Raw genomic sequence first — 12,617 nt, 5'->3', positions numbered from 1 at the left:
CAACAATCTGGAAACTCACCAGCCACTCTATTAGGGACTCTTTAGCACTGGGTTTGACAGTGCTAAAGAGTCCCTACTAGAGTGGCTGGTGAGTTTCCAGATTCTTCCTGTTTTCCTTCCCACTTTCACCAAGGGATTGGTCATATGGGGTTGTCTGATTGTTGGGGTTAGTGTCCATATTATTGTAGAGTGTTACATTGCAATTAGAGCAGGGCGATATGGCCAAAAATATTTATCACGATATATATTTGAAAATTTGCGATAACGATATAACCGACGATATAATTGATGCGAGACAAAATACAACTCCACAACATTACTAGCGCAAAAAGACAACCTATCATTTATTTTCACTTAAACAAGAAGCTGGTTCTTATGTACATTAAAGCTTTATAAAAATGTAACAGTGCAAATGCAAATTCCTTGCTGAAAGTTTAACCAAAAGGCATTTCCAGTAGAAATGGGATGACATATCCTGAGCATAACCATGTATAATATCCACTGAAGTTAAAAAGAGGTGCTTTGCAACATTAAACTGCAGTGTGCAGTACGTATTTTTCGGACCATAAAATGCACGGGATTATAAGGCACATTAAGCGAAACAAAGCAGTCAGATAAATCAAACTTTATTAAACTCATTCTTCTTGCTTCCTCCACTTCTGTACCATTGATTCATTAATGTTGAATTCTCTGGCAGCTGCTCTATTCCCATGTTGTTGCAGTATATTAATGACTAACCTTGTATTGTGGATGGATTATCTCAGTTGTTCTCCTGACTGAAGTTTGGTCCGTTTACAGCACCCTGCCATGCGATTGCATTTGTCTCTAACCATGAGGAACCTTCACGTTAACTTTTATAAGTGGAAAAGTGTTAGTGTTCGTCCTCCAGCTTCACTGTTTATGTTATGCTAACATAGCTGTGCCGCTAGCGATCACGTAGCACATCATTATATACCAGCTAGCCCAACTTCAGTAACCCTACAAACGTCAATGCTGTTTAGTTTCCTGTCTTCATTTATGTTGGAAGTGATAGCAGAGCTGTACGTTTGATTTTTTTCAGAAATCTCTCAGTCAGAACATGCAATATCATGCTTGGGTAACTAGCGAAACTAGCGAGCTAACTTCCGCTAGCTTCCTGCTAACTTCTAACTCCGTTAAATGTAATACATTTTGTTTTCATGGATGCCTGGAAGTTAAACTTCATAGTTACACCTGGTAAAGCAGCAATGCTGATCGTTTTATTAAAGATGAAAGAATTTAGACAGTTTTTAAGTCTCAGTGATGCTGCAGTGTTCGTTTGACCTGAAGCTTACGGAGTTTAGGACCCAGATTACTCCCAGATTTAAGGGCATCTTAGTCCGACGGCCGCTTGCATGTTCTGCAAAAAAATGTGCTTTGTCGTGTATCTGACGGACAAACACCAAACCAGTTCCACATCACTGAAGTTGCACCATTTTTACAAACCAATTCTGGTTCATCTGTTTCACTCAACAATCGGCCATGTGCGTACGAAAACAAAGGCACTGCGCATGCGCGTTTTACTCATCCCGATATTTCATTTTCCTATCGTTGCCTAACATTATACCGGTATTACCGTGAACGTTATAATATGGCCCAGCCCTAATTGCAATATAAAGAACCTTGAGATGACTGCTATTGTAATTTGGGGATCATTAAATAAATCTGACTTGAATTGATTTGGTCACTCTAATCTGACATCTGGCATCAACAAGGTATTTTCTCCCAGAGTTTCTGAAATGCTGTGAAATACTGAACGTAAACCTGTGTGGTACCAACAGCATTCAAAGTCACTTAAATTGTTTTTCCTTCCCCATTTTGATGCTCAGTTTGAACTTCATCAGGTGGGCTTGACAATGTCTACGTTGGCAGACAGCCACTGTGGCGCCATGACCAGGTTCTTATGGCAGTGGCTAGACTTATCTATTAATAGCAGCAAACAGCATCATGATTCAAAGAAGACAATATCAACTGTCAAAGCCTCAGAGAAACCAACAAACAAATATAGGCCATTTCACACAGCCTTGGACTGGCAGTTGGAAGTATATCGTGAAAAGCAGTTCCCAGAGCTCACTGTTAAAACTTCAGTCAGACCATACTTGATAATTACCTCTGAAGTTTCAAAACATTTGATCACAATGGAACTCACGGTGCCTTGGAAAGAGTATTTCAAACAATACCTTGAGAAGAAAACGCACAAGGTACCAAGACCTGCAGGAAAAGTGTAGGAACAGGGACAGGAGGACTGTCTGTGAGCCAAGAGAAGGAGGATGCAGAAGCTTTGCAGGATGCTCATTTTGCAAAGTTGAGCATTACAGGAGCTGCTGGAGGGCCATTCAATCTTTGACTGAAGCTGCAAGGAAAGCCCATCCATGGGCTGCCGGTGGGTCACAACTTTCCTACATTTAAGCAACAAAACTTGCAGCTAAAACCTAAGTTAACATTAACAACACGCAAGCAATACTAATTTATTAATGTTTATAATTTCTTAATAAACCTGTAACAACTAATTTCGGCCGCGTAGGTGTAGGATTACAAACTGCAACCTCATTATAGTCACTTGAGGTCAAAAGAAATGCATTGGCATTGTTTTGTCCCTTTTGTGTTTCCAAATTGTGTGAACACTGCTTGCAGTCTATAATTCCTGAGAGAAAATGTCTTGCCCTTTAGGTGCTTTATGTTCTGTGTGTTTAGAAAAGCAGAGGCTGTAAACGATGCACTGTATCACTGGTGGGAGACCATTACAGTAAAGTTGTGGGCCAGACATCTGAACAATGAGCTGAATTGTGAAAGTTCGTTGCAGGAGGGAGCAGCAGACTCAGATAATGATGGTCTGTCGGTTTGTCACTGACAACACTGAGTGGGTCTCTTGCTATATAAAAATATTGATTATAGCTGCTTTAATAAAATTTGGATTCAGCTCTGCAGCTGTTTCCAAGAAAGTCAGGGCTTAAATGCTCCATTGGAGCTTTTTTCAAATGAAGAAAAAAGTAATCATGTGGTTGGACTGACTCCAGCAAAAGAGACTTTTCAAAACTACACACTCAGAAATTAAAGTACAGAAATGTACCTATAGGGGTACAATGGCTTGTCACTGGGGTGGTACCCTCTAAGGTACCGTTCTGTACCCTAAACTGTGGGTACTGATTGTACCCTTGTAATTTGTACCTTTTACACGTCAAACCTGTACTTTAAAGGGCAAAATTGTACGCTTAGTATAAAGTACAAAAAAGAACCCTTAAAAGGAGTACAAAAATGTCTTTCTAAAGGTTCAGTATCTACACACAGATTTCCTATATTTTTCCTCTCAAGATTTGAAAAATTGAAGATACAAAGTCAAAAATACTTGTCACATTTATTACCTTCCTAAATACATTGCTTAACTGTTACATACAAACTGTTATCAACAGAGTATGTGTCATAAGCTGCAACATCAATTTCCTGTCCAGGTTTTAGCAACGTCCATTCACTATCAACTCTAACACTGTATGAATGAAAATGGTTGTCATATAACAGAGGAATGAGAATTTTTCCACAAAAGACCCACATTGTGTCAATATTAACACAACACCTGTTCTCTGTGTTTCCTATACACATGTCGTCTGAAAGATTCATATTTTTTGAAGGAAGAACAGCAGTCACTGAGTCCACAGGTTATATCAAAATTGGCATCATGGGAATGAATAAGTCCTATGTGCTGCATAAGCTTTGTCAAACTAAAGGTTCTTCTGCCACATTTGGAGCACTGATATGGCTGAGGCATGGTGGTCAATACAGAAGATTTATTTGTCTGGTGACTGTGATTGGCAGAGGCCGGTCCTCACCCTCATCTATTTTCACAATGTACTTTTGGAGAAAAATCAGGGTGTTCTTCAGATGTTTTGGATAAGCAAGGTTGAAGACAAAATACAAGCAGAAAGAAGAGATGATTCCTTCAAAAATACACGAGCTTCTGCACACTTCACTGCCATCCAACTTCACAATGTTTGGAGCGCTTCTGGAGAACACTGGTTTCCAGTCTTCATGAAGTAGCTGAACAGTTGGATAGGGGGTTTTAGGATGAACCTTTGAAGTCAAAAAAGAAGGTAGAGGAAAGCAATATATTAGTCTCTTAACAAAAGATACATTTGTTTTCCTTTTATATAGACTAAATATTTTAATACACACACCTCTCCAAGTATGACAAAGAGATCCAGTTTCTCCTTGAAGACGTATGGCAGGAATAAAAGTGCAGCCCTTGTGTCAAGATCTGCCAAAAAACAACAAAACACAAGATCACCCATGCATTTTATCTGGCATTTCCAGTTACCTATAAAAATTATATAAAATGGAAGCCTTGAAGTTAAAAAAAAAAAAAAAAAAAAGCAAATACCCGGTAGGTCATCAGTGAGAGCCTCCTCTCTTGCATCAAGGTAGAGCTGGTAGAGTGGGGTTTTCCCTTGTGTAAGGTCAATCACCTTTGCTGCAACACATGAGAGCCCTTCACGAAATCGCTGGCTTACATTACCCGTTGTTGGTTGGATCCACCCGAGTTCGTTGCACAGCTACAAGTAAAAAATTCATTTTCAGTACAAAATAACAGTGTATGAAAATGAAATAATCTAAAGTTGATATTAATTATGTATGGTGCTGCATAATTATTTTTTTTATAGAATTTAACAACAATACTGTAAGAAGTTACATGAACATACAAAAAAAGGAAAGAGGGACAGATGAAGAAAACAAGGTCAAGGGCAAATAAAATTTACTACTATAAACATGTTAAATGTGACAGCTATTTCCAAGTTCAATTCAGCTTTCTGACTTACACCAGTAGGCATCCCTAAGAAGGGGTACTTCTTCAACACATCCTCCACAGGCATACCATTTGCAATTTCTTTCTGCCGCCAAGCAAACGTTTGCTGCACACGGTTATGAACCACCATGGTATCTGGTTGCATCTTCTGATATTGGCACTGTAAGACCTTTAAGTGGGCATCTATGGATAATAAATCCTCTCCTTGGACGCATGGTCCCTTGAAAGAAAGCAAGAGTGAGAAGAGAAAGTCAAAACAGATTAGAAACCCAACATAAGACTAAATATACAATTAGAGCTGACACGATCTGTGCATCACAAAGAACTCGTATCGGTTAAAGTTAACCGATACCATGAACCAATATTTAAAATATGGAAACTCTGAAATAATTTCACATAAAATCTTAATTGTTAACTTGAAATTTTAGTTTTGGAGTCATATTTAAAAAAAATTTTTTTTTTTTTTAATCTAGTTCACCCTCTTTTAGCGCCTTCTAATTAATAATATTTTGTGAGGTAGAAGTATTAGCATTGGTACTTTGTATTAGCAAGTGCTCTAATCCAAGTATTGGTATTGTTTCGGTTTGAAAAAAAAGGGGTACAGTTGCATCCCTAATCCTTAGTTTTAGATGTAATAACAGAGGCAAGAACATTTTATAGCTCAAGATGTCCCTCACACCAACCTGACAAACATTTCTCTGACTTGTTCATTGACATTTATTAGGCTGCCCTCTCCTCGTAGAACCAAACTTCTCCTTACAACGCCTCACTGCCTCACTGTCGACTAGTGGTGCCCGCTCTGATTTGAATTTACGTCTCAAAGACATATGCCATGTGTGCTTGTTGAACAGAAACATAAGTTACTGTAAAAACAATCTACACAAAATACACCCAACAAAGAATCAGTAAACATACTTCATACAAACCTACTGAGAGGCTACAGATTGTCTTACTAACAAAACAAGATTGAAAAAAGCTTCACTTTTACTTTGTAATCTTGAAGGAACCTTATGCAAATTTTAAATTTAACTTACATAACCATTTCCCTCACGATCCTTGAGGAAAGGATACTTCATTACCAGCGTCTTCACAGCTTGCACATATTCAGAATTTGTGGGATACCTGTAATATCAGAAGAAACATAAGTGTTAGAGCAACTGCTGACAAACAAACTTTATCAAGTGTCAGTTATTGTTTCTTAGTAATGTAGCGTTTATTTTCAATATGACAGATTCAGCTTTTTCTAAAGCAACAAGCTAACATTACCCTGATTAACTTACATAGTATACTGTGCCACAGCTTCATATAGAACTCTGATTATTGTGTGTCTGTCCCTTGGATTTTTATGGCACGGTTCTTTGTTGTCCAGTTTTAGTTGGAGATTTTTGGGAAATCTTGGAATTTCAAAAGAGGCTGGTAGTCTCAAAGTATTTTCATTGCTGTGAAAACAGTTAAGCGTTTGTTTTTATTGCATGAATTGAAGTATAAAACACTACAGTAACAATACATATGGTAGAAACAATGATCATATTAACTAAATCCTAAAAGTGCATAACGGCCAACATGTATGTTTCAGACATACTAACTTCATTATAAATAAGAAAATACCTTATTGAAGTTGACGAAGTAGATGGTTGCCAGTCTTCTGGAGAGACAGTCTGTAGAGTCAGCGTCACTGAAGATTCCTTCATCCTTGACACAAATTGGTTGAATTTAACCTGCTTTTTGAAGGATCCTTGGAAAAGGTATGCAACCATAGTCTCAGTAAGACCGCAGTCAACTGTGTCACCATCAACCTCATTGTCTGCAAGATAAATGGTAGTACAAACTCTAAATTCCATGTAAGAATATTTATCACCACATTTTTACATGGGTAAAAACCGTATATCACACACATTAAAACCTTTTGTACAACTTCTTTCAGTTCAAAGAAATATTCATTTAAAAAAATCAGTAAATTAAATAAAATAAAGCAAATCTTTAGAGTGAATCCTCTTGATATGCAAAGTTTTCATTTTTAAATTTAGATGTTTGTTTGGGACTACTGGACACAGGAGAGCAGAGTCTGAGCATGCTTTTGTGCCCTTTCAAGTTTGGAAGAAAAAAAAAGACTAGAATGCTGTAATTTGTTAATATTCACTACTAAGGTGACTCCTTTCTCCAGATTTCCGACAGTTTCTGCCGTCTGTTCTTTCAGACCGATTACTTATAGCAATAACACCCGCAGGACCGTATTACAAGCTCAGATTACATGCTGAAAAAGTTCCCACATTGCTTAAAACGCGACTATCAAACCCCAGCTGCGACACCCTTGTTATATTTTAAACAAGTGCGGTGTTAAGATATTTCCTTTAGACGTTATATTCAGCCGCCCATGTGTGTTGATGGCCTTGGAATGGATGTAAAAACGTGATTTTATTAAACCATTAATTAGAGCTGGGCGATAGAACGATAACGATATGTATCGCGATATAACTTTTACTCGATAGAGAAATTAAGCTATCGCGATAGACCTCGCCGCTCTTGTCCTCTTAAAAAAAAAAAAAAAGATCAGCCAATCCAAATTAAGTAGCGCAGAGCCGAACCAATCACAGCCGCAGCGTCACGTCGCGTGACTTGTAACGTACAGCACAAGTGCCAAGCACGTGTGTTTGTTTGGGAAGCAGCCAGCGGGTAATGGAGGAAATGAGTGTGCCGACTAGAAAAATCAACCGAGCGTGACCGAAGAGAAAACAGATGATGGTTCCAACGCCGAAGAGATTGTCGAACGGAAGAGCCATAGAAGTTCCGTAGTGTGAAGGTATTTCGGCTATTTCAAGTCTGACAAAAAACAGAGTAGCGTGCACTGTAAATTGTGCCGAAAGCAAGTCTGGAAATACAATGAACTGGTGCATGCGTCACACTGTGCGCCACGTTATTGTTTCGGTGAAATGAATTTCTACAATACTGTTACTGTTAATTCTACTCTCTGCAGTGTTTAAATGCTTACATATACACACAGTTACTGTCCCTCCACACATACGACTCGGTTCTGCTTCTATGCCCCAGCTTTGTTTACTTTTTCCCACCGAGGCTTCTAGACTTCTGATTGGCCAATATTTCTGCACGGTTAGGAATCTAGCGCCACCTGCTGCTTTGGCATGTTCATAGCAGCGTTTTCCTTTATTTCTGCCTTTATGTGTGGACGGGATTATTTTTTAAAACGAAAACGGAAAATCTCCGTTTTCAAAAATACCCGTGTACGTGTGGACGTAGCCTCAGTCTCTGACTGGAAGCGCTAATTCGTCATTCGGCTTTTGTTAGACTAAAGTAACTGTTAAAACTGTTTGAAAAGCTCAGCTATACAACAAGGAGAGATTGAGAATTTCCTTTTAGTTCTCAGTTTATTTGATATTGACAAAAGTTAGTCAGTTTTGTCTGTTCTTCTGTAAAACAAACTAAGATTTATTTTTAGAATTAATATTTTGTTTCTAAGTGGAATTGACAATTTAGTAGTCTGTTTCGTTTGTTCTATTTTGAAACTTAAACGCTTTAGCGGCTGCCTTTTGTGTAGTTTGCAATATTTGCCTTTATTTATCTGAAAAAGTCTCATGTTCCTTAAGTACATCTACCCTGTTGAACTTATTATGGGAAATAAATATTTAAATAAAAACAAGCTGCTGATTATTTCACATTTTACTTGTGAGCAACGGCACATTTAAATCTTACAAATATAGTTATTTGGCTTATATCGTGATAGATATCGTTATCGCCTGAAATGAAAAAAACATATCGTGATATGAAAAAATCTCATATCGCCCAGCTCTACCATTAATACACTAACGGTAAACTGCATTCAGCTACCAGGGAATCAAATTTCGCGCCATTCCGCTGCGCAGGGGTTACCGAACCCATAGACTGTGGCCGAACCACATATATAAGTTCAAACTTATACAAATACTATGTGTACACATTTTTCATTTTTCAGAACTGTGACCTCAACTTTACACATGAAACGTTTGTAAAAACGTTTGTAAAAAGACATAATTTGAGCTAAGAGAATGCCGAAACTAGCTAAATTGCTAATATACGTTAAGCTAGGCTAAACCAATAATTAGTAATTACGCTACATTTTTCTTTAAATAAAACTTACCTCTGAAATGCTGAGCTTCAGCTTCGGTGACATCTAAGCCCCACTCTTGTATTTTTGTTAAGAGTTCCTGGGTTGAAAGTGAACAGAGCACACCAGGACTTGCAAGTTCATAATCCATCTCCCTCCGTTGATAAAACAAAATGGCACCTGCTGCATTTACAGAAAATTCTAGAATCCACCAGCTATTCGTTGAGTTTCTTCTTCTACTTTTCGTTTGATGTTGTGAGGATGGGCTCAACTCGCACTCCGAGTTCAATAAGGGTGCTTTTTTGCAATTCATCCAAATAGTTATACTTTAAAAAAAAACACTCTCTTAAAAAAATTTTTAAATGCATTTTTACTTTTTTTTCTTTCAAATAAATTCATTGTTCTTAAAGCAGCTTAAAAATAAGGGGGGGGGGAGGGGTTCAGGGAATACAAAAACAACAGCAATGAAAATAATAAAAAATAAAAACACTAAAATATATGCTTATATCAATACAGTTGCAAATAAATTACTGTCAAAAAGAATAAAAAACAAAAAACCTCTAATCAAAAAGAGCTTAATCAACCTGTACTTTATCTTTTGAAAGAATTGGTACAAATAAGTACTTTTCACAATTAAGGAACATGTATGTACCTTTCAGACGCTAAAAAAGGTACAGATAGTTACCCCGAGGTCCAATATTTGTCCTTAGACTGTATTAATGTCATTTTTGTACCTTGGGGCACAGTAATGTACCCCTTCCGTACCACTATTTCTGACTGTGTAAGAAACCCAAAACGTGCAACTTTTAAAGGTGTATGAGTGATAAATCCAATACTCTAATGAAGCCTTAATTAACTGCCGCTTATGTATCAGCCATAACAGTGTTTGAACAAAGTTCCTGTGGAAACATCTGTCAGCAGACTTGAACTCAAATTTAATGAGCTGCACATTCGATTAGTTGCACTCTCTAAATATGTAATTTCCTTCCTGCTAAAGGGACAAGAGCTCTTCTACTAAGTTAAGTTCAAGACGATTACAGGAAAACACTAAAGGTCACACAATTAATCGTAATCTGTTTTGTGAAATCACTCTGAGAGATATATTGAGCATTTTTGAAAATATTTTAATATTATTTATAATAAAGGAACCTTGTTGGGGGACCTGACACCAGATGGTTCATCGATTCGCACGGGATTCATTTGCATCAACATCACAGCAACACATTTTTGCATCATTAAATGGGCACTTTCATCTTTTCTTTAAAAAAATGCTTCTGCTTATACAGAATAAACATGATTTGCATATGTTATGAACTTTGCAGCCACAGGCCCGCCCTTTCCTGTGAGTCCTTACAACACCAGGTAAAAATTCCTTCCTACAGTACTAGACCTCTAAATCTGCGAAAATGACATGAAAAGATAGACTTCTAGCATCTGGGGATCAAACTAATTCAGTTTATTTTTGTTTTTTCTGTCTATGCCAGTAATATCATTATTATGTGTATATGCAGTGTGATATACAGTTTATGTATTTATTTTCTTTTTCTTTTTTTTAATGAGAAATGGCACAAGACACTGTGTCTTGCTAGCCTTGTTTATGTCTTTTACAAAGATTCATGCTTTCATATGTGGCTTCCTCTGAAATTTGGAGCAAATTTCTGCCTCATACACAAAGGTAAGGCAAGGCAAGGCAAGTTTATTTATATAGCACAATTCAACAACAAGGTGATTCAAAGTGCTTTACAGAGACATTAGAAACAAAAACAAATAAAAAGCATGATTTAAAATTGATTAAAACAAACAAACAAACAAACTAATTAACAAACAAACAAAACAGTATATAAAATCAAAACAGATAAAATCAGAACAATAGATAAAATCAGTAGTTAAAATGTACGTTTTGAAATTTAAGCTTAAAAGTGTGGATTTGGTGCTTTATTCAAATGCAGCTGAGAATAGGTGAGTCTTCAGCCTGGATTTAAATAAACTGAGTGTTTCAGCTGATCTGAGGCTTTCTGGAAGTTTGTTCCAGATATAAGGAGCATAAAAGCTGAATGCAGCTTCTCCATGTCTGGTTCTGACTCTGGGAACTGATAAAAAAAACGGATCCAGATGACCTGAGGGATCTGGAAGGTTCAGGAGGTCACTGATGTGTTTTGGTCCTAAACCATTCAGAGCTTTATAGACCAGCATCAGAACTTTAAAGTCTATCCTCTGACAGACAGGCAGCCAGTGTAAAGACCTCAGAGCTGGACTGATGTGGTCAACTTTTTTGGTCTTAGTGAGGACTCGAGCAGCAGAGTTCTGAATGAGCTGTAGTTGTCTGACTGATGTTTTAGGTAGACTTGTAAAGATGCTACAGTAATCAAGCCTACTAAAGATGAATGCATGGACTAGTTTTTCCAGGTCCTGTTGAGACATCAGATCTTTTATCCATGAAATATTCTTGAGGTGATAGGAAGCTGATTTTGTTATTGTCTTAATGTGTTTTTCCAAGTTTAGGTCTGCATCCATCACTACACCCAAATTTCTCGCCTGTTTTTTAGGTGTATAGATTGAAGTTCTCTGGTGACCTGTAATCGTTTTTCTTTGGCACCAAAGACTATTACCTCAGTTTTGTTTTTGTTTAGCTGGAGAAAATTGTGGCACAGCCAGTCATTAATTTCCTCAATGCATTTACCAAGAGCCTGTACAGGGCCTCGGTCTCCTGGTGACATTGTGATATATATTTGTGTGTCATCTGCATAGCTATGATAGTTAATTTTGTTGTTCTTTATAATCTGTGCCAGTGGGCGCATGTAAATGTTAAACAGAAGGGGTCCCAAGATGGAACCTTGGGGAACTCCACATGTGATACTTGTCTGCTCAGATGTGAAGTTGCCTATTGATACAAAGTATTTCCTGTTTTCTAAGTATGTTTTGAACCAGTTTAGTACAGTTCCTGAAAGACCTGTCCAGTTCTCCAGTCGTTTGAGTAATATGTTGTGGTCAACTGTATCAAATGCTGCACTGAGATCCAGCAAAACCAAGACTGACATTTTTCCACTGTCTGTATTCAGACATATGTCATTAAACACTTTGGTCAGAGCGGTTTCAGTGCTGGGGTTCTGTCTAAAACCTGACTGGAAGGCATCATAGCAGTTATTCTGTTTTAAGAAGTAATTGAGCTGTTGAGAAACTGCTTTTTCAATGATCTTACTTAAAAATGGGAGATTTGAGATCGGCCTGTAGTTGTTCATTTGTGTCATGTCAAGATTGTCCTTTTTCAGTATAGGTTTTATTACAGCTTTATTATTACAGTTTTTAGTGGTTCTGGAAACACACCTGATATTAAAGAACAGTTGACGATCTGTAACAGGTCTGACTCCAAAGTCTTTGAGACCTTTTTGAAAAAACTTGTTGGCAGGACATCTAAACAGCAGAGGAGTTCAGTGACCTAAGATGTCCTCCAGGTCTTTGCTGTTAATAGGGGGAAACTGTTTCATGGTGTTTAAACAGTTTTTCAGTGGACACAGTATATATCCTGAATATGCTGTTTATGTACCAATTGCTTGTCTAATCTTTTGGATTTTGTCTGTGAAGAATTTGGCGAAGTCATTGCAGGCCATGGTAGAATGAAGTTCAGCTGCCACTGACACAGGAGGGTTTGTTAGCCTGTCAACTGTAGAAATTAAGACCCGAGCATTATGACTGTTTTTGGTGATG

General features: G+C 37.6%; 1 pseudogene across 1 annotated transcript; it reads right to left on the bottom strand.

The window, feature by feature from the left end:
- Positions 1 to 3,391: 3,391 nt before the first annotated feature.
- LOC309711795 (sterile alpha motif domain-containing protein 3-like) lies at positions 3,392 to 9,101 on the bottom strand (annotated as a pseudogene). Its single transcript, XR_014280902.1, has 9 exons — positions 8,946 to 9,101; positions 6,422 to 6,617; positions 6,094 to 6,252; positions 5,848 to 5,935; positions 5,497 to 5,652; positions 4,827 to 5,033; positions 4,391 to 4,562; positions 4,188 to 4,267; positions 3,392 to 4,083 (listed from the first exon to the last, which is right to left on the bottom strand). The product of XR_014280902.1 is annotated as a sterile alpha motif domain-containing protein 3-like (transcript).
- Positions 9,102 to 12,617: the final 3,516 nt, after the last annotated feature.

This window comes from Aulonocara stuartgranti, assembly GCF_965226115.1.
Source record: "Aulonocara stuartgranti genome assembly, chromosome: 7".
In the NCBI taxonomy this organism is placed as follows: Eukaryota; Metazoa; Chordata; class Actinopteri; order Cichliformes; family Cichlidae; genus Aulonocara; species Aulonocara stuartgranti.
This window is presented reverse-complemented; position numbering and strand designations above follow the sequence as displayed.